The sequence below is a fragment of the Balaenoptera borealis genome (genome assembly GCF_965194805.1).
Source record: "Balaenoptera borealis genome assembly, chromosome: 14".
Classification (NCBI taxonomy): Eukaryota; Metazoa; Chordata; class Mammalia; order Artiodactyla; family Balaenopteridae; genus Balaenoptera; species Balaenoptera borealis.
In genome coordinates this window covers 68084929-68109693 of record NC_138875.1, presented here as the reverse complement: position 1 = coordinate 68109693, position 24765 = coordinate 68084929, and the positions used below count along the sequence as shown (strand labels likewise).

Sequence of the window (24765 nt, the reverse complement as noted above, 5' to 3'; positions counted from 1 at the left end):
CTGGGTGCGTGTTCACGGAATGAGTGAGTAGTCCGTCTTGCTGGGGAACTGGGAGGACACAGTTTCCAATGTACTCACACCACTGGTTCTAAATAAACAATGGCTTGGCAGCAGCTGAGAGATCAGGTTTCCTGTTCCTGCTTTGCCTTGTTTGCAAGGTATTAACCTCCCTCCCTCATGCCTCAGTCCTGGATGGAGGCTCAAAGCTGCCTGCCTCCTTCCCTACAATCTTGGAGGCTCCTCTCATGGAGCAGAGGTTCTTAAACTTTCTGGGTTCACAGCAGCCTGAGTGTTCCAGCATTGTTTCACCAAAAGAAATCCCTCATCGTTCTATTAGGTATTTAGGTGCAAACTTAATGAACATGGATGTCCTAACTACTTAGTAGCAGTTTGAAAAAATAATTCACATAAGTTGACAGAAGAAGAATATTTTTATTTCAGTCTTAAATAAACAGTTACTTACTATCGAAATGTATATGCCTGTTGGGCTCTGCACAGCTTCTGAAACCTTGGAATCAGATTGGACTCTGCCACCCTCGTTTCCCGTTCTACATTGATTTTGGCACAGACCTTGCTTTTTATCACAGCAACCACCGAAAACCCAGGGTCACAAAGATATGACATCATCAAAAAGAATGTGGTTTGCTCTAATGCTGGAACTGGGAATGACCTCAAGCTAGTAGTTCATGTGACATTTGAGAGATGCCAAGTATTGCTAGGATGACCTTGACAATTAAGAATATCTTGCAGCTTTCCTGGGAGGCTGCTGTGGTGCCCCAGGGTGCCCCGGCTCACAATTTGGGAACCGTAGTCCCAGAGGAAAGAGTATGTGAATTGGTTCTTGAGAACTTCCCTGGGATTCCAGCTCTGCTAGTGATTCCTTGTGTGACCCTGAGCCAGCCACTTCCCATTCTGGGCCTCAGTTTCCCTCCTTCCCTGCAAACCTGGACCTCTACCAGCTCCAGTATCCCACCATCATCGTCATCATCATCATCACCAGTGCAGCCTTTGATGATGAGTTCTCAGAATGTGTCAAGCTACTTCCTCCTCACAACCACTCTGCGGGAATCATCCTCATTGACCCCATTTTACCGAGGAGGAAATTGAGGCTCCAAGTGGTCCAGGAACCTGGGCATCACAGGCAGAAAGTGGTACCTTTTGTTTCCCTCTCCGCTGCCTGCCTTGGAAACCCTTCTCTGCCTCAGTGGGTAGGAAACACTTCAAGAAGAGTAATCAAGGTGACCCGACAGCTTAAGGACAAATCACATGTTACATATCGACACTCCAGGGGTACAAATCTGTCCATCAATATTTCAAGTCTGTGTTGTCAGTTCCTGTGCTTTTAGCTAAAGCTCTCAGGGACCAGAGCCTATGTGTGAACTGAAAATTAAACCCTGTTCAGAACAGATTAGCTAATAATTGGATACTAGCATGGGTAGTTCATTCTTGTGTTGATCTGCAAAGACTAAACTGTTTTGTTTGTTTTTCTTTTGTCTGATTACATTGAAAACCTTCAGCAGGTGCCTTACTACCTTCAGGACAAAGTGAAAACTCTTTTGTGTAGTTTACAAGTCAGTCCTCCACCTTTATCTCTTATCACAGTCTAGACCCCACGCCCAACTCCCACTTTTTAGTAAATGGATCTGCTTCCTAATGAAATATTGATTGAGCCCATGCCCTATGCCAGGCACTATTCTAGGCACTGGCGATGTGGCAGGAAACAAAAAGATGCAGTATCTGCCCTCACAGAGTCTGTAGTCTAAGAGGAAGAGAGAGAGATAGAAAGGGAGATTTCTGGGAGGGAGATTCAGCGCTTAATCTCACAAGTAACTACAGCATCCTAACTGCGATGCGCATCATGGAAAAGAAGCACAGGTGCACTGAGATCTAATCTGAGCATGCCCCAGTGGGTCCTGTCCCTACCTTATCACATTGCATTGTAATTGTCTTTTCAATTAAGCAATTACACATTAGTCTTGATCGTACTTGCACCCCTAACACAGGACTGGCACACAATAGGTGCTCAATGAACACATGCATCAAATGAGTAGATACTCAGTGTAGAGGCAACACAAAAGAGAAAAAGAACATTGCAATCCTGCCCCCCACAAGCACACACATCTATGAGATATCACTTTCCTACATTAAGCATTTGCACTGGCATGCTTAGTTTCTCTTTTGAAGAACTATTTTATGTTGTACTTACCATTGTGCTTCCTTCCACTCAGCTTTATATCATGGGCATTCCCCTGTATAATGCATTCAATCTGGTGTACCAGTTCCCATCTGTCGATAGCATCTGTCTGGCGTGCTTTACCGGAAAAGATGCAAAGAGAAAGTCAGGCTGTGATTGATTAATGTTGTCTGCCCTGGGCAGGGAAGTAGGGCATTTCAGGGTGGGAACGTACGTTTGGAGACAAGGCTAAGAGTTTAGCTAATAGAACCTTGTGCAGACACGGCCACTGGGAAGCCAGGGCAAGGGATAGAAACCCCTTCTCTGACAGTTTAGCATGAAATTCTGCCACATGCAGTGGTGGCCTTGGGGCTCAGGGGACTGGGGCATGTACCCACCTCAACCCTACCTCCATTCAGGGACATTAACTCACTGGCACCTCCAGCCTGCCCTCTGTTAGGCTGTGCAGGCTGCCAAGGGCCAGGACAACACTCAGAAGCAGAGAATCACGGGCGTTTATAGCAAGCAGATGTGAGTATGAGAGTGGACAGGACTTGGTGAGGTGCTAACAATCGCAGTTCAATACTAACAATCCTGCTTACTTCCTTATAGTAAACCCCTGCAGCAAAGAATTTTCCTGTAAAGGGCCAGAGAGTAAATACTTTGGGCTTTGCAAGCCATTTGGTCTCTGCTACAACTGCTCAACTCTGCCCTTGTGGTGCAAAAATAGTCACAGATAATATGTAAGTGAATGAGCATGGCTGTGTCCTAATAAAACTTTATTAACAAAAAGAAGTGGAAGGCCAGATGTAGCTCACATAGCTGGACATAGCTGATCCCTAATCTAAGTCTGGGATGATGTTTGTTTAAAACTTGAGTGCCAGTTTCAATCAATTGCCTGTGACTGCTAGGAGCAAGGAATCTTTCCCAGGCTCAATGCAAAAGAGAATGGTGCTCAGTTAGTGATGTGTGTCTTGGCCCAGTATGGGATTCAACAGCACACATACTGCTCATTTTGCATCCCTGGCCTCAGGAAACCTCAGCAATCAGAAAGAGCTCAAGCAATATAGTACAAATATCCTCTATTATTATGGGGAGGGCTCATCTGGGAAGCCTGGCCTCTTTCCAGACAGATGGCAAACCTCTGAGACCTTCAGAACCTGCACCTTTGTAGGGACTGCTCCGTCAGCCCCCTAGACCATGAGTGACTTGAAGGTAGAAACCATGTGTTTTGTTTTTTGTTTCTCCAGGCCTAACAGAGGCTGGCATAGTGTTTAATGAATGCCTCTTATATTAATAAATGAATGAATGAACAAACTGGAGATTCAACAGAGGCAGATAACACTTCATGAATGCCTACTGTGTACCAGGTTAAGACATTGCATACCTACTATCACATCTGCAACACAAGAATCATATGAAGCAGAATCATAAAGTTTATTTTTCAGGCTAAATGGCTTTCTAAATTATGACACCACCATACCACTTACAACCGTGGACCAGAGATTGTGTCGTGCATTTTGTTTACACCCTTAAATGGAATCTATGAGAGAGGGAATGTCTTTAACTCCCACTTTATAGATGGAGAGACCAAGGCTCTGATGGGGAAGGCTCGCCTGAGATTAAGCAGTGGAATGTTGCCGAGCCAAAATGTGGCAGCAGCTCCGACTCTGCCTTTGAGGCTCATGATCATGGCACTGAATCCAAGTGCTGCCTGCATGCTGGGTCTCGTGTGAATAGACGGAGGGGGCTCGGCAGTAATGGTCCTGGCCCGCTTCAGCTGGGACAGGTCACAGGCTGAGCAGGACAGGGCAGCAGGGGCAGGTAAGTGCGGGCAGGGGTGGGCTGCAGCCCCACCCGCTGAGGTCCCACCCCAGCTCCTTTGCAGCAGCAGGCTGGGAGCCCTGGTGTGCCCCGCGCCCCCGTGATTGGCAGCCTGCAGATGGCGGGGGTGCCTTGGAATTTATTATCCAAGCATGCCTTTCTGAGGGGGCCTCACTGCCTGACACCGCTTTATCGGAAAGCTGGGAATGGTTAGCCGAGCCCATCTGTTAACCAAAGAGGGGAGCTCAGTGGGTGGGGAGGTCTGCAGAGTCATTTAAAAGGAATTTCTCTGATTCTGAGGCCAGGGTGGAAGCTTATCTGCCCGTGGGCCGTGGGCTGCCTGGTTTGGGGGTCTGGAGGCTTGGGGGTGGTGTGTCTGGGTTCCTCATTCTAAAACAGAAATTGCCAGGGCCCCTCCTCCTTCCGAGCAACAGCTTTAACCGGTGAGCCTTCGTAGCTGAAGCCCCCACGTTAGCGTCGCCAGTGTCTCAGGGATGAATCTGGGACAGATGGGGATAAATGCAACCATCTGAATTAATATCAGGCTCGTTAATGAATCCAGGAGCTGGGAAATAATTAGGAGAAGTTACCATTCCCGCCACGGCAATGCTGTGTTGGATGCTTTCTCGTCTGCCCCCTCCCACCAGCCAGGGTGCCCTGGAACAGAGTCGTGCAGCCACCCAGGGTACGTGGGTCTCAGGACTTGATCTTGGGCTTATTTTCTGGTATATTTATGACAGGCTGGTGAACGGCAGGAGAAGGGTAGCTCTCCATGGGGCATCCAAAGTTCATCTGTGCTGGGACAGAGCACTGCAATGGCAGTTGGGAGACCTGGGTTCAAGTGCAGACTCTTGGTGAGTGGCCTTGGGGCATGTGGTTCCCCTCCTCTCAACGGAGATAAACCATCATAGAGGGGGATGTGAACCACTTGCTGCTCTGGGCTGGCACATGCCAAGCTGTTCACATGTAGCATCACATTTAATCTGCTCCCGTAGCTCTAGGACTCTGTTAGTCCTCATTCTTCCAAGGGAAGTTGCTTCAGGAACTTGTACCAGCATCTACAGTGGATAGTAGAGCTGGTTTCTAACCCAGAAATCCAGCTCAAAGGTCTGAGCCCTAGACCACATCACTCCATGGCCTTTTGCCATGAAGACTGGGATAATCTTTGATGTTTCTTCCAATGCCTGATGTTTTTAGGCCTGTAGGATTCTAAGTGCTTGCAAATATCTGCTTTGCGATACAGAGAGAGAGAGAGAGAGAGAGAAGGGGAGAGAGAGCGCGCTATATTTTGGTAATTGGCTGTCTGACAAGGCTGGGCCCCTTTTCTATGTGATTGTATGCTTACTCCTTCTTTCTGAAACTTAGCACAATTGCAATTGAATAATTAATAAGGTATTTAATTGTTTAATGGCTATTTACCCTGCTAGACTGGAGATTCCACGAGGATATCACCTATTTTGCTCACTGTTGTATTCCAGCTACTGAGAAGAGTGGCAGGCACATCATACTTTCTCAATGAGTATGAAATGAATGAATGAATGAGTGATGGGACAAATGAATGAATGAATCAATGAACGAGTGAAGCTGGGAGGTCAGGCTCAGCCCCAGTGAGCAGAAGCCCCGTGATGATGCCACCCTGCGTCAGCCGTTTCATCTCGCCTAAGCGGCTGCTTCCTGGGCAAGGGGCACAGAAGCAGGCCCAGCGTCCAGCATCCTTGCAAGGGCAGCGGGCACTGACAGGGGCTCCTCCAGTGCAGGGCGAGGGGCCGTGTCCGAGGCTGACTCCAGGCCCTGCCTGCCCCCCTCAAGGGAGCAATGCTCAATGGAGCCGCTTCACACGGACATGCTTGAATAGCAACCAGGGCTGTCTGTGCATCACGTGACCCCCTGGCTGCCAGGGGACCAGAGGCGGCCATGGGGGTCGGGGGTCACCTCCACAGTTAAGTCATGTACCTGGCGGGGACGGTGTTTATGGAGAATGGTTCAAGGAACAAAGCGTTCTTCATTTTTCTTTTCTTCCCTCCTTCTTACTTCTCTTTTCTTGGCTGTCTGGATGCAGAATATTTCCATGCGGGGTGGCCAAGGTGAGGGGAGCTTTCGGGCAAAAGGAGGAGGATCCGCTTTCTGACCCGCAGGGCAGGACGTCTCATGGCCGAGAGCCGAGATGCTGAACTGGGAGTTCCCGGGTTCAAACTGTAGCTTCTCCCCGACCTGGCACGGAGAATGACCTTGAGCGACTTAACCCCTCTGAGCTTTACTTTCTCCGTCTGTTAAGTGAAAGGCATCACGGTACCCAGGTTATTTCGAGGATTCAAGAGATAGTGCAGAGAAAATACTTAGCACATTCTTCCCTTCCAGTCCAGTTAATGCAGCTAATATAACAATAACAACAACAGCGTTAATTGTGGAAACAGAAAACTAGTCCTGAGGTTTCTTCGATCCAGGGATGGACAGGAGAGAGTGGCGTTTTTGCCACTGGCTTTTCCAGACAAGGGAGCAAAGAAGGACTAGTTGAGGGAGATGCTCCGGGGTCTTTGCAATTTTCCATCAATTGCTTGAGCCTAAAAGATTCCTAGAGGTCACAGAGTTTAAGCCCCTGGAGATGCTGAGGACCAGAGAGGGGAAGGAACATGCCCCAGGTCACATAGTAGCAGATGGGCAAAGACCAGACGTTCTTATCTTTCCTGAATTAATTAATGTGGTCTAGTTCTTCTGACATAACAGCAGCCTACGCCCTTGGCAAAGGTGAGTGGCTGGCCGTGCCTCGAGGTTGACCCGGGCTCAGAGCCAAGCCTGATGGAGACCAGGGGTAGTGGGTGTAGTGGTCAACACCTTCTGCCCACCCCTCACGTTTATACGCAGGCAGGTGTTCTGGCCCTCATCCCTGTGAGAGGTGAGCACTGCCATACTGATCTGCAGCTTCGAACTGGGTCTCCACACAAGTGTGCTGTTTGATCAGGGTGGTACGTAAGTGGCTGGTTGGGTGAGTGGACGGAGCTGAGTGCCCCTGCACATCAGGTAGGGTGCCTCCAGGCAGGAAGAGCACTCTTTCCTCCTGAGACCCATGAGACCTCGTATTTTGGTGTCTAACAATGACTCCCATTGTGACCTTGAGCAAGTTACTTCTGCTCTTTGGGCCTCAGGGTTCTCATCTGTAAAATGGGAGTACCATAGTATCTACTGCACTGGGGGTCATAGTGCAGATTAAATGAGTCCGTTAATTTAAAGCTCTTAGAACAGCATCTGGCACATAGTAAATGCTCCGTAAATGTTGTCCACTGAGTTGCCCAGATGTCACGACTCATGGCAAGGGGGCGATGCCGCTCCCTTCCAAGGGCTGGCACACCGGGATGAAAGGTCCATGACCCTTGGTCGTGGACTCCATGGACGTGTGGTCGTTCTCAGGTAGAATGGATAAATGGGCACAGTAGTGATGTACTGTGCCCAGGTCCAAAGGAGGAAACAAGTCAGAGGCTTCCGCTAATGTTTGCCTGGTGCCCACGAACAAGGGCCAGCAGTACCTGAGCACCTGAGCTTGGGACCATGAGCACACGCCAGCCCTTCTCTTCTCAGGCCCACTTGCAAATGGTCAGAGCTATCTCAAGGGTCTCCCACGATGTGGAGGCCAACTCCTTGCTTGTTAAGAGAAGCCACCAGGGAAAGGGGCTTCCCCATCCCCTCCCCCCAGGAGAAGCATCTGCTCTGGAGGGAAGGACAGACATACCTGATTAGAATCCCATCACAGCCGCTGACCAGCTGTGTGACCTCAGGCAAGTTGCTTCACCTCTCTGAGCCTCAGTTGTCTCGTTCATAAAATGGGGCTTCCTTGAGAATTTAATGGGACGGGCTTCCTCCAGGTGGGTCCTGCTTTGCTTAGAGCTGAACCCTTAGTGCCACGCTCAAAGCTTAACAACAAAGGAATGTTTAACAAGCTTGTGGCAAATGGGTGACTATTAATAGCTACGTGGATCAAGGGCTTAACAAGGAGACAGGCACTGTTCTAAACGCTTCCCATATATCAGTTCATTTAATTTTTACAGTGAGACATAGACTATAATGACCCCCATTTCACAAGTGAGCACACTGAGACTTGGCAAAAGAAAATTGAATCACTTGTCCGAGGTCACCCAACTAGTAAGTGGCAGAGCCAGGATTTGAACCCAGGCGATCTGAAACTAGAGCCTGAGCTTATAACCACCGGGTCCCAACTGAAGAGAGAGCAGGGAGAAAAGAGGTGCAAAGGAAATGCCTATCACTTAGAGTGGCACACCCCTGAGGGGTTGATCCATATCTATGAAATCGATGCAGTCATTAAAAGCAGAGAAAGCACTCAACAATTGCTTCTGTTTCCCATCTGCAGGGTCTCTGGGATACAGAGATGCACAGAGAGGGCCCCTGACCACAGGGAACGTAGAAACCCCAATGGTACCCAGAGCGTTGCCAACTCTCCTGCAGGAGCACCCAGTAGAGGCTCACGCCAGTGGCTCTCCGGCTCAGGCCAGCCCTCTGCAGGTTGGCGTAGCCTACATAGCATTTTTTTAAATATCTGAATTGTTTCCAGAATTTAAAAATTGGGAGCTTTCACATAAAAATCCAGATTCCTGGTGTAGAAAAGTGTTTTCCCTTTGGCTGTGTGCTGGTCTCACTTTTTATTGTATGTTTCTGGCCTGGCCCCTGGGGGCATCTGAGTTTGCAACCTCCTCGAGGACAGGGCTGTGGGATGCTGGGGGTGGGGGGCGTGATCTCGTTGGCTGATGGCTCAGAGAGAGGCCCAGTCTTGGGAGGGTTTTCTCGTCTTGCTTGGATAAAGATGACTCACGGGGCCAGTATGGGTCTCCAGCAGAGCCAGCTTTCCTTTCCTACTTTGTTTTTATAAAGCAGAAATAGAAGTTTCCATAACGTGGTGCAACTCCACCCAGCGCTGGCAGGCTTGGGAAGTCACTGCTGTTTGTGAGCGTCCAAGGGAGAGTTTTGGTTGGAAGCCTGCTATTGCTCCCGCGTTCACGAGAGGCACAGCAGGACAGCGTGTGCTCATCTTCAAGATCGGAGCTGCCTGAAGACAGGGACTCCCCACTGGGTCCTCTCTGGGGGAGATGGTCAAGGGGCTGGATCCCTGAGGCCACAGGAGAGCAGAAGAACCAGAGACCTAGTCCAGGTTCTATCCGTCTATCCGTCCATCTATACATCCCTCTATCCTCCCTTCCTCCCTTCCTTCCTGCCTGCCTGCCTGCCTTCGTTCCTGCCTTCCTTCCTGCATCTACCCATTCAAGGCCTGTTTATTGACAGTTATGCTGACCCCAGAGTTTGTTCCCTTCTATGTTTCAGACTCCCCATGCTGTTCTCCGAAGATACAGAAATAGACAAAACACACAAAAACTTCTCTGTCCCCACAAAGTCTACAGTCAATTCGGGGAGACAGACATCAAAAAGGTAGTGACAGACGAAAATTAGGGAACAACCACAGGGTCCATGAATAGATTTAGTTTGGCTCATTCTCATCCTAGAATGGGGCACCATGTGGCCCTTTAAATGAAGCAGATATCTGTATGGTGACACAGAGCAACCTCTAAGTGAAAGAAGCCAGGGCTCCAATAGTGACTACAGTGTGTCCATTTGTAAAGAACGGAGTCCTTGGCGGGGCTTTCACAGACTTGTACTTGCAAAAAAGGTCTCTGAGAGAATCCACAAGAAACCAGGAACAGTGGATGCCTCAGGGATAAAGCTCGGGTGCTAGGGTACAAGGAGGTGAGAGAGCTTTTGTGCTGTGTAAACGTTTGCTTTTTTGAATGTGTAACTTTTTTTCAATAAAATGGCAGGGAAATTTAAGGTAGATGGATGAATAGACAGATAGATGCATGAGAGATGAGAGAGAGAGAGAGAGAGAGGAAGAAGAAGAAGAAGAGGAGGGGGAAGGGGGAAGGGGAGGAGGATGAAAAGGAGGAAGAAAGGGGCACCAGGAGAAAAGAAAAAGAAAAAGCCTTTACAAGTGTGGTGGTTTGGTAAGTATTCTGAAAGAGAAATCCTGGCTGCCATGGGGCATTCAGAGAAAGCTTCCCTGAAGATGGGGCACCTGGGCTGGCACACTGAGGATGAATAGGAGTTGCCTTTGTGCAGAGATGGGCACAGATTTTCCGGCACTGAGAGGAGCAGTGGGTCCTCAGGGCCATCCCTCCCCTCTCTGGACCTCAAGTGCTACATCTGTAAAGGAAAGAAGACACCTCTCAGCCAAGGTCTAGGAAACTCTAGGAAGCAGCAGAGGCATGTCTGAATGCAGGCTGTCTTAACCTCTACAAGGGCCCCCTCCTTGCCTCCTCTTGGTCCACCTTCCCTGTTGCAACAGATACAAGTGGCCAACACTGGGACAAGCAAGAAAAAGAAAGAAAATCTGCCTGTATATCAAAGCTCACGGTCACTAAACTCCAAAGATGATCTTTGTGTCTCTCTAGGGGGTGGGCGATCCCTTGCACTTTTCTGCCCCTCCCCACCCAATGAATTACGGAGGACAAGCAGGTTAATTGATCTGAGTGGATGGATGCCAGCTGCTCCTTGTACTGGTGTATGATAATAATAACAGCAGATATTTCATGAGTGCTAGCTCCGTGTCAGGCACTTAGCTTGCAAGATCCCATTCTGTCCCCCAGGCAAGCCCAAGAGAGGTAACTTCGTGGCTATGGATCCCTGTGCATGAGATGACAGTCCTGGGGCTCAGAGAAGTTCATTTATTTGCTCAAGGCTGCAGAGTTACTAAGTGTTGCAGTGAGAATCTGAATCCAGGTCATGCTGACCCCAGAGTTTGTTCGCTTAACCGCCAACCTTCATTGCTGCCCATCCCCCAGGGGGCCCTTCCTCTCCAGGCATCGAGGCCAGGGAAGGCTGCCTGGAAGAGTGCCGTTTAGGTGACACCTGGGAGGACTAGAGGGCTTTAAATTCCCCCTTTAAGAGAATTAGCCATTTTCCACAAGGAGATTTCCTCAAGAATAAAGGGCCCCAGAGACATTAAAAGGAAACTCATAAAAAATTCATCTCTGAGTAGTAATTGCATCATAAAAAGTATTGAGTTGGAGTGCAAATGCAAATTGGGCCATGTAAATTAATGATGTAAACAGTTGGATTGAGGGCACACATCCAGAGAATGTCCTACTCCAGCCTCCTCGATGTGCGAGGCAAAGCGGGCAGGGGGGCCATGTGCCCTGAGGTTTGAGGGACATTCTCAGACCACCAGTGACCACTGTCTCAGACCCCAAATCCTTCTTTAGCACCTCTTGGAGATGTGGGTGAGCTCTCTGTCTCCCTCAGTCAGCACTTTCTGAGCACCTACTGTGTGCAGGGATGGAGCCCCCTTCTTCCTCGCCCCCTCCCAGTTCACTCCATGTGAACTTGCTCAGACTGGAAAATGAAGACGGATGTTTATTGTGAACTTGTGGGTCCCCATTGTTATTCATGTCTTTCTCAGTTTGTTGGGGGTCTTGGTTTGTACCTCCGGTACATTCAACAAGCATGTATTGAACACCGACTACATATAGGGTGGCGCCCGACCTCAGCTCTCAGAGCGGGTCACAGGAGGTCAGCAGGGACCCAGACAAGACTGGAGGGTGGGGAGCAGGCGAGGCAAAGATCCTGGTGGGGAGCAGCTCCAGGCAGAGGCAAGCTGGATCGCGCCCATTCTGGAAACCACATGTAGTTGAGTATGGCTGGAAATTGGGGACTGACAGTGGCGGTAATGAACCTGGGGGGTTAGAACATTCTGGAGGACCTTGTGTGTCTCCCTAAGGAGCTGGGACTTGATTCCCACTTGGAGAAAATGCAGCCTTCACTGTCCCCCTGCCAAACTCTGATTCTTGGTCACACAAGAGGTGGAACCTGCAGTCTGTGGGTCTCATTGAAGTTCAGACGAGGGGCCCCATAACCTTCCTGTGGTTTTTAAACTGTGTTCCATGGCACCCCAAGGTTCTCCGCCTTTCTGGCAGCTCCATGGTGCGGAGTAAGAGTGAGGTTTAAGTGGGCAATGTTCTGGAACCTCCCCTGCTTTAGCCAGATCAGCTCTACCTTTATCATTTTTTTTTGTGGTTTGAAATTCCGCATAAGATTTCATGTAGAAAGAGATTCCGTTGCTTAAACAAGAATGACTCCCACTTAATGCAGAGTAATGTCCAAATTTTTCAAGGCCTTTCATGACCCAGACCAAACCCACTTCTCCAGGCTCAGCTAAACCATTTCCCACCCCCTGCCTCTTACCGCCCTGCACCCCAGCCTCGGGCTACACAGATACTTGCCAAGCCACAGACACTTTCTGCTCCTCTGTGCCTCCATCCCTTTCCTCATCCTGTTCTTTCTTCGAGGCTGACTTCAAATCCTTCCTCCTCCAGGAAGCCCTCTCTGACCCCTTCAAGTGTCTGTGGCATTGCCGATACACCTTGGGTATTCCCCCCGAAAGAGCTCTGACCCACCCAGAGTAACAGCCTCTTTCTGCTGACTTCGAAAGTCTTTGACGTGGTCATCACCGGGGTCCAATACCAGGCTGGGCATTTGGAAGATCCCCAGAAATGAGAGCAAATGGGTACCGGGAAAGAATGGAGAAAGGGTGGGCTTGGAAAGTATATAAGTTAAAGGATGTATGGTCAGATAAATGGATGGGAAGGAGAGAAGATGGGAGGAAGGGAGGGAGGAAAGATGGAAAGATGAAAAGAAGGAAAGGTGGATGGAAGGATGGGAAGGAGGAAGGAAAGAGGGGTAGACGGAAGGAAAGATGGTGGGAGGGCGTACATGCAGACAGCTGGGGGAACCCCAGGTTCCACTTTCCCCACCTTCCCAGCGCCCTCTCTGCCCTCACCGCCCTCCCTCCCTCCTGCCTCCATCACAGAGCCAGCCCCTGACATGCCCTCGCCTGCACAGTGATTACTCCTTGAGCAGCCTCCCGTATCCTGTTCCTGCTCTTCCTACAAGCAGAGAAGCAGAAAAATCCATCCTGATGAGGAGGCAGCCACCCGCCCGCGGCCCCCCTCCTCCCCCGTCTTTGCAGCCTGTAACTCTCGAGCACTCAGGCAGAAACAGGCAGTCAATTTTTTCCAGGGCTGAGCGCCGGCTGTAAGGCACAGCCCTGCAGGGTGACAGGGGAGGTGGGGGCTGCTCGGATGGCACGACCATTTCTCCTCCATCCTGGGGGCAGCGCCTCATGCCTCACTTGACCAGACGCTGCCAGCTGTGTAATTCAGGGCACATACACCCTCCCTGCCGCCACCACCAGCACACAACGGGCTCACCTAAGACCCCAGCCCCGTGAAACATCACGGGCAGAGCAGAATTCCCTCTTGGCGTCCATCACACCTTCTCCCCCAGCCCGGCTTCCTGCTCACATGGAAGGCAGCCTCCTTTCACCCCTGCCTGCCCTTGGTGCCTTAATGGTAGGCTCCCTGGCAGAGGAAAAGGCAAGCGATGTGCTTGTACCCACCCAGGTGTCAAGTGGCTCTTTGCTGTCTCTTTGCTATGGTGGCCACCTAGACATCGCCCCAGCTGCTGCGAGGGCTGACGGCTTCCAGCTGAGCCCCTGGACCTAGCAACTGCCCTTTGCTGGAGAGAGCTGCCTTGTCCAAGGTCAAACCTCCTTCCAGTGTCTGGCCAGTGATGGGGGTATACGGGCCTGGCCTCCTTGCCTCTAGGCAGCATGACTGTAAGAGCCAGCTCAGCTCTGGAGCTCCCACGGGATCAGCTGAGACCCTGGGGGAAACTGAATCGCACTCCAACTTCTCTCTGCCTCATTCTGCTTGTTTCCCTACCCCCAAAGTATTGATCCTAAGGGTCTCCCTTACTGTATCCCAGTAAACCCCCTGCACTCAAAGCCCCAGAGCCTCGGGGTCTGTGTCCAGAGGAGCCAACCTTCAACAGCCTTTTTCGCGTTCGCCTATTTAATCTCTATAACATCTCTGGCTGGCACACCCCCTGATTCACGTCTCAGAGAAGCAGCCTGCCTTGTCCCGGATGTACTGAGCGGTCAGAGCTGGGATTCCTCCCCAGTGAGCCTAGCACACTCCCAGGTAGTCAGGACTCTGACTGCCGCTATCTCTGCCCTTAGGAGACAACCCGACGGAGATTCATGATTCCTTTCAGACTCTGGGGAGCCTCCCAAGACCAGGGCTCCCTGCCTCCCTGTCGGGGCGCCCAGGTGGAGACACACAGCATCCACCCCAGGATCGGACTGCTCATCCGGGTTTACTCACACTGCCTCTCTTGTCTTCAGCTCTGGATACGGTCGCTCTCCACCTGCCACGCTCACCAGTGTCTGGGGGGGCGGGGGTTGGGTCACATGGTGTAACTGGAAGGGCCAGATGCATCTGGCTTCAATCCGGGCTCTTGGTGGAACGGGCCACCTCACGCTTCTCTGAGCCTCCACGTCCTCATCTTTCAAATGGGCTGTTGTGAGGATTGCGTGGGACAGTATAGACCAAAGGCTCGGCCCCATGCCCAGCCCACAGCAGCCACTGAGGAGTCCACATTTCCTCCCTTTATCACTGGTGAGAGCATCTAATTTGATGAGGATGATTCACGCGGAGCCCTGTGTCAAACGTGAATCACATCATCTCGTTTAATCATTGCAACAGCTCTGTGAAGCAGGTACCACTGTCATCCCCACTTCACGGGTGAGAACACAGAGGCCTAGAGGGATGCGGTGGAGAATCCAGTTCTCAGGCGAGGAAGTGGAGCAGCTGGGACTCGAACCCCTCTGTCCAGCTCCAAAGCCCACGTTCTTCACCACCTGGATTCCCTTCTCCTTCTGGGAGCTCTCGGACCCCCAGCTCTTCCACAAGCCTCCATCCCAGTGGGGTCCCTACAATCTGGAACCTTGTCCCCAGGTGTCCTGCTAAGAAAATCAATGGAAATCATGTGTTGTGGGTATCAGGTTGCTCACACCTTCGCCCCCCTGCCTTCTGTGCTGAAACTGACCCTCCAATAACAGGAAAATCCTGTCCCTGGACTGGAGCTCAAGTTCTCACAGGGCCTCTGTCGCCAGGAAAGCCGTTTGCATCCTCTCGCAGCTCTAATGCCTTCCAGCCGTCGAGAGGAGAGTGCTGGCTGGCCCTGGCGGTGGCCATAAATCCGTAATTGAACAACGTCTGGGACTACCAGTCTCCATAAAGAGGAACCAGAGGAATGTGGTTAAAATTGTTCACAAGGCCACGGGGACTTCCTCTGCGGCTGGGCCAGGGGTCCACACTGCTCCACGCAACCCCTTCCCCTGGCCGCCCCTGAGCTAGCTCCTGTGCAGGAAGAACACGGGACCAGGAGTCAGCCAGCCCTGGGTTCGAATCTGGCTCTGCTGGGGGCTTGGTGATGCCACAAAGCCTCTCCTTGCCTCAGTTACCGCCTTCAAACTGAGCATCTTGCTCCCAAGGTAGCATCCTTGTGACAGTTCAATGAGGTAAGGTCTCCCCCACTACAGATGGAGGAATTCTAACTACGGTTATAAGCTTTGCAGACGTCGCTGTGATTGATTGCAGACAGAGAGGAAGGAGATGGGATGGGGACAACGTGGGGGACCAGAGACACCCAGATCAAACCTCCACAGGGGTCTCCACACATCTCCTCCCGATTCCATCCGGGCGGCATATTTGGGTCTTTGGCCAGCCTCCTTTGCCTCATCTCTGCCAGCTCAAAAAGAGGCTATGGGTTTTACCAAGTAGATTACCTGGCACTTAGCTGATGAAATAACACCCTCCCCCCACCAAGATATCGATCAGCCACTGGCAACCGTGGAGCTTGCAGCAGCCTCCGGACAGTTAAAAAAGAAAATCAACCATTAATAAAATTGAATGGTTGGGGGCGGGAGGGAGGGAAAGAAGATGGGGAGGAGCTGGAGGGAGGGGGTTGGGAAGAAGCTAACACAAGGAAGAAAACTGGGAGAAAAAGTGCCCTTCCGATTTAAAACCCGCATCGCAGATGCATGAGGGATTGCTCCACAAGAGAACGCTGACCACATGTGTCTGCTAAATTAAAAGTGAAGAGTGGACGTCTGCATGACACGAAGGACAGAGGTTGCAAACTCAGGGCAGCCCCACAGGGTGTCTTTTTTGTTCTGCATATGCTTTATTTAAATGGAATTTGCTGCAATATTTTTCAAATGGGATTTTTCATATAAAAGTCTAGATTTCTGGAATCTCTTGCAAAATTAGGACACGCAGTAATGCTGGGCTTGCATTCCTACGAGGCAGCAGCCGGGTAGAGTGATAGCAGCTGTCCCCGTGGGTGGGACACGTGGAGTCCGGCTTGCTCGGCCCCCATCCGACCCCTGCACTCTCTCCTGTGAGCTACCAGGGCTTTTGAGCTTGAGACCCTGATCCAAAGTCGGACCTGAATTATGTCGAAAATATATATGCTTGGATGGGTCTGGAGGTATGTGTGTGAGTGATACACCCTGGATAAGTCCATGCGAAAATATTAACAGAGGTGCCTTTCCTTAAATAGGACTTGATCTTCTCATCCTTTTGTACTTACTACTCTCATCAATAGAAAACAATAGACTTGGCTTTAAGGAAAAAAATCAATATATGCAGAGCTGAGTATTCTGTATGCTCACAATGACGGCAATTGTACCAAGAAGGAACAGATAAAATGCCAAACTGCGGTCTTCTCCAAATAGGGGAGTTGTGGGCAATTGGAATCATTTTCTATCTTTTCTGCAACAAAGCTCTTTCATATTTCTAATCAGACAACTACAAACCAGGTATGTGTGAATTAAAAGCAAATCACGATTAACCCACCTTAACAGAGATGTGATTCTGTGGGAAGAAGTCTTATTGGAGGAGGGGCCTTGAGCCTGGTGGGAGGGCTTGTCAGGCATTTCTGAGCCCTTTTCTCTAGGATCTGGAACCCGGTGCAGGAGGAAACGCTGTCAAATGGCTGAGGCATGTTGTTTCGGTCCCGGACCTCAGATCCCCATCTCTGAAAGCAGAAGAACACAGTAAATTCCTCATAGGGGAGAAAAGGGGAGGCTAGCGTTTTTCATAAGTTCCTATGTGGCAGGTATGGATTGGCATGTTCTCACATATGTGTGTTAACTAAAAAGCCTAGGGGTTGATAAACCAGGCTCTCAATTCAGCCGTGTCCTAGCTGTGTGACCTCATGCAGGCCACTTAACCTCTCTGAGCCTCATTCTTTACATAAAATAGGGATCGAACTGACCTCATAGGGTTGGAGGGAGGATTAAGTGAGGAAAAAAAATCATAAAAAGAGCAGTAGACAGTCAAAAATAATTAGCCATTATTTACATTACACTATTGATGCTATTTAAAAAAACCACCTACTGTGTGCCTGCCAGTGGTGGGAAATGTTTCCCACTCATACCCAGTCAGCCTCCCACAACAACCCAGCAAGTCTGAGGCCATGATGCCCCACTCTAAGAAGAGGAAACTGAGTCTTGGTAAGGGGGGGGTGACTTATCAGGGATGGCTGTCCCCACAGAGATCAGGTCTGTGTGACTCACAGAGGACTCACTGGCACTGACCACTGGCCCCTGCCCCTAGGAGGCTCTCATCAACGTAGCATTTAAACTGAGATCATCTGAACGTCTACTGAGTGCCCGTGTAAACAGGAGCAGGAGTTCTGGAAACAGACCAGATTCAAGAGCTCCCTCCTTCATCACTATACGGCTCAGGCCAGCGCCTTCACCTCAGAGCCTCAGTTTTACGGTCTGTCAAATGGGCGTGCCAATGGGATCCTTGTGAGATTTCATCAAGATGGTAAATGCGTGTAAGGACTTCATGGAATGGAAGGAGTGATCGATCGTGGTGTAACTATCCCCACTTTACAGATAAGGAAAGTTGTACCCTGCACCATCCACTCATTCCTTCCTTCATCCATCCATTCATTCCTTCCTTCATCCCTTAGCTTGTTTACCAGAGCAGCACATCCCTCTACCCAGGGCTCTAGAAGTGTCAGCCCCCCTGAAATGCATGTGGGAGACAGAGGCAGGGAGCAGGTCTCCCCCCACCCCAGGCCTCCTTGTCTCTCACTGCTGAGGAGGCAGCTGCAGCCAGACATTTGGAAACCATTACAAACATCCCCGTCTGATTCTGTTCCCCCCTGTGCGTAGCTTAAAGCAACAGATTCCAAGGAATTTTGGCTGCGTTCCTTGGCAGAGGGAGACCCAGAGGAATGATGAAGAGAGCTCTCTCCTCTCCACGCCATCCACACATGGTCCTCTTCATTTCAGGGTCCAGAGCAATGGGCAGCAAACCCAGAGGGGTGTGGGCAAGAGTTAACGCCAGGAGGACTTGGGTCTCAGCCCAGACACGGCCACGTCCTGGTGGAGCCACCTCTCTGAGCCTCAGTTTCCCTATCTGTAAATGGAAATAGTCATAGTATGAAGACTCACTACCCTTATTGTGAGGAACCCACCAGTCAATATAAATTAAATGCCTGACACATGGTAGGTCTTCAAGAAATTCTATTTCTCTCCCATTCTCATTTCAAGGTTGCCTTTGATGTGACCAAGAAAGCAAGGAGGTGGATTAAATGAGAGCTTGGTGCAGCAGTGAAGTCCCCAGGCTGCTGGATGTCCTCAACAAAGTCACTTTCCATCCCTGTGCCTCAGTTTCCCCAGACTTCCAGCTCTCGCACCCTGACTTTCTCTGCATTGGTGCCCTGCCCGACAGGGGCTCCCAGCATGACCCTAGCCTAGGTGGTCCTCCAAAGCCCTCCGAGTCTTCCTCTTACCCCTCCCCTCTCCTCCATCATTTTCTCTCATTTTTTTCTGTTTCCTTGTTCTCCCTCTTTTTTCTCCTGCCTCTCTCTCTTTCTCCCCTGTTCCTTTGGTTACATCTTCTCATGTGTTTCCTTTGCTCTTCTTCCTCTCCATCCTCCCTCCTCGATCCCCATGCCCTTTTCTCTGTCTGTCTCTTTAAATGTCTCTCTGTGTCTGTCTCTCTCTGGCTCTGTCTGTCCCTCTTTCCTATCCGTGCTTTCTCTCTCTCTCTCTCACTCACTCTCTCTCTCTCCCTCTCCACCCCATCACTTTGTTCCCTGTCCCTCCATGCATCTCTGCCTCTCTATCCATCTCTCCCCAACTCCCACCTACCTGCATCCATTCACTTCATCCAGCCTCTCCCAGGAAAGCGCCACAAGCCCATTCATCCCAGAAGGAGCCAGGACTCTGTCGGGAGCCACAACGTTCCCTGATGAGGCTCCGATAAGCAATTTCTCACCCCACTGAGTCACTGAGCTCTATCAGACCGGTTCCTACAGGGCTGCCCTGTATATTCTCCATCTGCCCTTCCAGCTTCTCCCTCATCTGAATCACACAGCCCTGTACTCTGAGAATGTAGCTTCTGCAGACCGCATCGCCTGGCTCACTCAGCCCTGGCTTCTGGATGCAGATCCCGAAGGGGCTCAGGGTGCGGAAGTCAAGGGAGACTGGGGAGTTTGTTGTCCTGACTCTGCCCCTGCAGTCCAGGCCCTGGTGGGCAGCTATCTCCTGCAGCCACACCTCTCTCCAGGTCCCAGTAACACCCTCTTCTCTCTCCTCCAGGCCTCAGGGTGCTAATGGCTCCCTTCTGTTGCCAGCCCAGAGGTGCTGCACCATCCTTTTGGGCCCCCTTAACTCTGGCCACACTCTGATCCTTCCTCCCTTCATTACATGTCCCCTTGGTCACCCCAGGTTGAGTTGCTACTTGTTTCCTGCTGTGACACAGATAGATGCAAATTCCCTCCTTCTGCTGAACACCTCATGCCATCTTCTCCCCCTCTTCTCTCCTCTCACCCCTCCCCACCTCTCTGCTCACACCCACCCTCCTATACTGGGCCCAGATCTGCTCCCCAGCCAGACTGGGAGCTCCATAAGGGACAGACCTTGCCTAGACCTCCCAGGCCCCCTTGCTCAGTCCACTGCACTTAGTCCGCTCTCAGGGGCTGTTAAGGTATCACTGAATGAATCAGGGCAGTGGGGGAGCAAGATCGTGGCCAGCATGCCAGCAAGTCAGGTGTGTCTGCAGCACTGCCTGGGATGCTCAAAGGAGTCCACTCTGGTCCTGTCCCTCCCCCTCCACGGGCATCCTGTCAGAGCCCCTGCAGCCCTGCGGTGGGGGGATCCCTGACAACGGGGCGCTGCCAGGCTCCAGCTCCACCAATTCCACAGCACCTCTCCACACGCCCCGAGCTCACGGATGGGAGGGCTACCCTGCTCCTGGCGCCTGTTCAAGCTGCCTGGTGAACTAAATTGATTTTTTATCGTTGCTCTGGAGCGAGCTTAATGAATCTGTTAGTGACGGCTGCCTGCCCCAAACGTCTCCCAGTGCCTGTGCCTCCAGAACCGCTCTTCCTATGAAAGAAAAGGAGTTATTTAAGGTTCAGCCTGTGCCCCTGAGGGCATCTGGGCATCAACTGTGCCATGCCTCATTCTTCCTGGGGTGTTTCCCATACTGGGGCAAGGCTCTAATGTGAGTTAGAGACGGAAAGGCAATGCAGAGGTTTCGTTTAGTACACGTGTGCCTAGGGACCAACTGTCCATCTGTACATCCATCCATCCATTCATCCATCTACCTATTCACCTGTGCATTCACCCATCCACCCAACCATTCATTCCACCGCCCCCCCAGCCATCTGTTTACCTACCCATCCATCCATTCATGCATCCATCCATCCACCTATCTTGCAATCCATTCATCCATCCCTTCATCTATCCATACATTTATCCACCCACCCATCCATCCATCCATCCATCCATCCATTCATCTATCCATATGTCCACTCACTAATCCATGTATCCACCCATCCACCCAACCATTCATCCACCCATCCATTCATTTGTTTACCTACCTATCCATCCATCTGCATCCATCCATCCACCTATCTTTCAATCCATTCATCCATCCCATCACCCATCCATACATCTATCCATTCACTCATCCAACCACCCATCCATCCATCCTTCCATCCATCCTTCCATTCATCCATCCCTCCATTCATCTACCCATCCATCCATAAACCCATCCATCTCTCCATTGTTTCATTTATTTCTTCATTCATTTGGCTTTATACATACTTATTATGAAACCCAACATCCTTACTGTGGTCTACAGGGTACCACAGTACTGCCCCTCAACCTGTTTCCCTCCACTCTCCCCTCTCACCCCACTCCAATCACTCTGACATTGCTGCTGCAGGCCCTTTGCATCTGCTCTCTCCTCTGTCAGAAACTCTCTTTCCCGGACACCCCCATGGCTTACTCCCTTCCTTCACTAGGCCTCTGCTCAAACTTCACCACTTCCAAAAGGCCTTCTCTGATCACTCTCGATATAAGTTAGCAACTCTGTCACTCTTTATCCTTTATCCCCCTTTTAATTTCCACAGAGTGTTCCTTGCCCTCTGACATTATATCATAAATTAATTTATCTTGTTCAGTGACTATTGTCTTCCACTAGAATGAAGTTCTATGAAGATAAGGGCTGTGCCAGTTCCACTAGCCACTGTACCCTGTGTTCTAGAACCATGCCTGGTCTGTAATCGATACTCAGGAAGGTTGATTTGCTGAATCAATTATTTCATTAGCTAATACATGCTCTGTCACTTCTGTCACATACTAAGCACTGAAATGAATGGTTAACAAAACCAGGCAGAGCCCTTCCCCGCACAGGACACCAGCTCCCTGGAAACACATGACGAAGGAGGAGACCGAGCCAAACAACCATGCGCGTGATTGTAAAACTCTGTCTGGGCTAACAGCCTTGAGCAAGGTCACATGGGGTCTATAAACATTTTTAAGTTGTTTGTGTGGGTTTTTTTTTTTTTGCTCGCATCCCCAAGGCATCCTGTCTGCCCACATCACCCACGTAGATGCTGGTTGAAACTAGAACCTGACTTCTCAATTCTTTGCTGCTCTTCTCAAGCCTCCAGCTCTGCTCAGCCCTCTCCCTGTTCCTCCAGGCCCTCTGTCGGCAAGGAGAGAGGAGACAGCGGGCGGGCGGGACTGCTTGTGCCTCTCTGAGTTGGTCCCAGGCCTGGCTCAGAGCATGGATGTAACTGGGTTCATTCTCCCTCTTTTTCTTCTTCCATCCAAGCTGGGAGCCAGGCCCGTGGTGCTGCCCTGCCTCAGGGAGAAGGTGTTTAAATAAGCCAGAGGCCCTTCCTATGTTTTATGAGGTGTCTGAGTCCCCCAGAATGTGGTACCAGATACTCTGAAGGGTAAGGGGAATGGAGCACACATTTGGGGACAACAGGGATGCAGGAGGAGCACCTCAAGACCAAAATGAGGTTGGGGGCTGGATGGGGGGGAAGGTGGGGACCTGACCTGAGTATCTTGGGGATGTTACCGGACCTCAGGAGGCACAACTGTGGGTGCACCAAGGGTGGTATAATGCTGGCCACAAGAGCTCCCTGAGACCTCCTTCCTCAAGATCCCCACGCCTGCAGCTTCGGGATGGCCAATGGCTGTAGCAGTTCCTATTTCTCCAAAAGGGTCACAGCAATATTTCCAATCCTCTCTGCTCTTCAAAAGCTTTGCCACACCCCACCAAGAAGTAGCATCTATTCCCCTTCCCCTTGACCCTGGGAGGATTTGTGACTGCTCTGACAACTAAAGCTCATTAATAGTAATGGCATGTGACTTCGGGAGCTAGGGGGACACAGTTTCTACCTGGACCTCTTTTTCTTGGGATGCCCAGGCCTGGAACCAGCCACCATGTTGTGAGGAAGCCCAGGCTCCACGGAGAGGCTGTGGGTGGATGTGCTGGCCTATGGTCCCAGCTAAGTTCTCAGCTTACAACCCTCATCAGCCGTCGATTAAGCAAATAAGTGAGAGTTCAGATGATTCCAACTCCCAGCCTTCAAGCCTTCTGGCTAAAGTCCTAGACATCATGGAGCAGGGACAAGCCATCCCCGCTGTGGCCTATCTGAACTCCTGACCCACAGACACCATGAGCATAATAAATGCTCAGTGCTTCACGTCACTGAGTTTTGGGGTGATTTTTTTAACACAGCCAGAGTAACTGGGACAGCAAGTACACATAATACAGCTCCCAGTGGGCCAGCCACTGTGCTAAGCATTTTACAAATATTCACTCAACCTTCAAAACTTCTAGAAGTCCTATTCATATCTCCATTTTACAGGTGAGGAACTGAGGCACAGAGGAAAAGTAACTTGCCCAAGGCCACAAAATAAGTGGCTGAACTGGGATTTGAACCCAGGCAGTTTGACTCTAGGGCTCGTACTCTTAACAACTAGCCAGGGCAGTCTGGTGCAATTTGCATCCTCAGGGCAGTGGGAGAAATGTAAGGTTGATCATTGGAGCCCCACGTTGTGGATGTACAACCTCAAGGGCTTGCTGTCCCTTGTAATCAAAATTGGAGGTCTTTACAACTCTATAGGATAAGACTTCACTGTTGAATGCAAGTTGATAAATAGCAATATCCAGCAAACTAGGGATGGATCAGTGGATGGATGGATGGATGGATGGATAGATAGATAGATAGATAATGGTAGTTGGTGGTGCGTTTTTTGTTTTGTTTTTTTGTGGGTTTTTCAATGTATATAGGAGTTATAGCTTAATGATAAATGTTTGTTCTGCAGGATCTGAGAAAGACAAACTAGAGATGGAGTCCCAGCTCCCTGTTTCACCAACTCTCTCAAAGCCTCAGTTTCCTCACCTGTAAAATGGTCATGACCTTATCCCTCTCAGGGGATGTGACAAAGATTCATGGAGATAACACTTCTAAAGCACTTTTCGCAATGCCAGCACCTCGTAAATGCTAGATTCCTACTCCGCCCCCAACCCCTTGTCCGTTCCCTTTCCTCATCCTTTCCCAGCTTCCACACCCCCTGCAGCTGACCTGCGGCTGTCCCAGGCAGCAGGGGTCCCCCGACTCCCCAGTGCCCTCGAGCTGGTGGTCACAGAAGGGTGTCTCCCTCCAACGTGCGGTGCCAGGCTTGCTGGCAGCCTCCAGCGCCGAGCACAGCTGCCAGGCCGGCATGCCTCCTTCCTCACAGCTGCTGGGATGCGACCTTGTCTATCAGGCGGCCCTGGGAAACCCGCTGAGTATGCTCCCAGCTTGGTAGGTGACATAAATATTTTCCAACATGCAGGCAACAATCTGATTGGTGCCTTCCCCAGAGTGCCAAGCTCCAAGCTTGGGGCTGCAGAAGCAAAAAGGGAAAAAAAATTCCTTTTGCCAATGAAGTCTGGCTCCTTCCTTCACTGAAGTGTTTAACTCTTCCTGTCTCCTGTTTGTTTCCTTGTTTACTACAAGTTCTAACCCAAACGGCTGACATTCAGCAGGATCTTGGGAAATGCTTACACTCGTTAGGACAGCACTGGCCCTCCCTTCACAGAGCCAAAAAACAATCTAGGGCAGCATCTCAGACTTGAGTGTGTATTAGAAACCACCCAAGGTGAGAATAACATAGTGGCTTAAAATTTAATTTAAAATATTTTTTAAAGAGTCCTTATTTCTCAGAGGTAGATGCAGCACTATCCAAAGATGAAATGGCAGGGTGTCTAGATTTGTTCCAAAATAATACAGGAGGCAGCTACACAGGGAGAGTAATGCTATTGCTTCTAATTTCCAGATGATAAAACTGAGGCTTAGAGAGACTGGGCTGGACAAGGCACCTCAGCCAGGGAGTGCTGGTGGGCGGATTTGAACCCAGGGAGTACGTCTCCAGAGCCTGTAGATCCTGAGCTCCTGGTAAGACATTGTCTTAGCTTCTTCACTGACCGCTTCCCTGGGTGACACGCACCTGGAAACCAACCCAGAAAGTCACACGCAGGGCGTTCTGTAATTCTATC

At 50.5% G+C, this 24765-nt stretch overlaps 1 long non-coding RNA gene across 7 annotated transcripts in view; it reads right to left on the bottom strand.

Moving 5' to 3' along the window:
- Positions 1–24765, bottom strand: part of LOC309611136 — a 357456-nt gene that overhangs the window by 136437 nt on the left and 196254 nt on the right. For 6 of the 7 annotated variants that reach the window (XR_014234336.1, XR_014234337.1, XR_014234338.1 and 3 more), the window contains exons 4-6: positions 16750–16930; positions 5951–6264; positions 2207–2311 (exon numbers count right to left, since the gene is read on the bottom strand). This is a non-coding gene — a long non-coding RNA (uncharacterized lncRNA). The remainder of the gene's footprint in view (positions 1–2206; positions 2312–5950; positions 6265–16749; positions 16931–24765) is intronic. The other variant, XR_014234340.1, reaches the window with a different exon arrangement.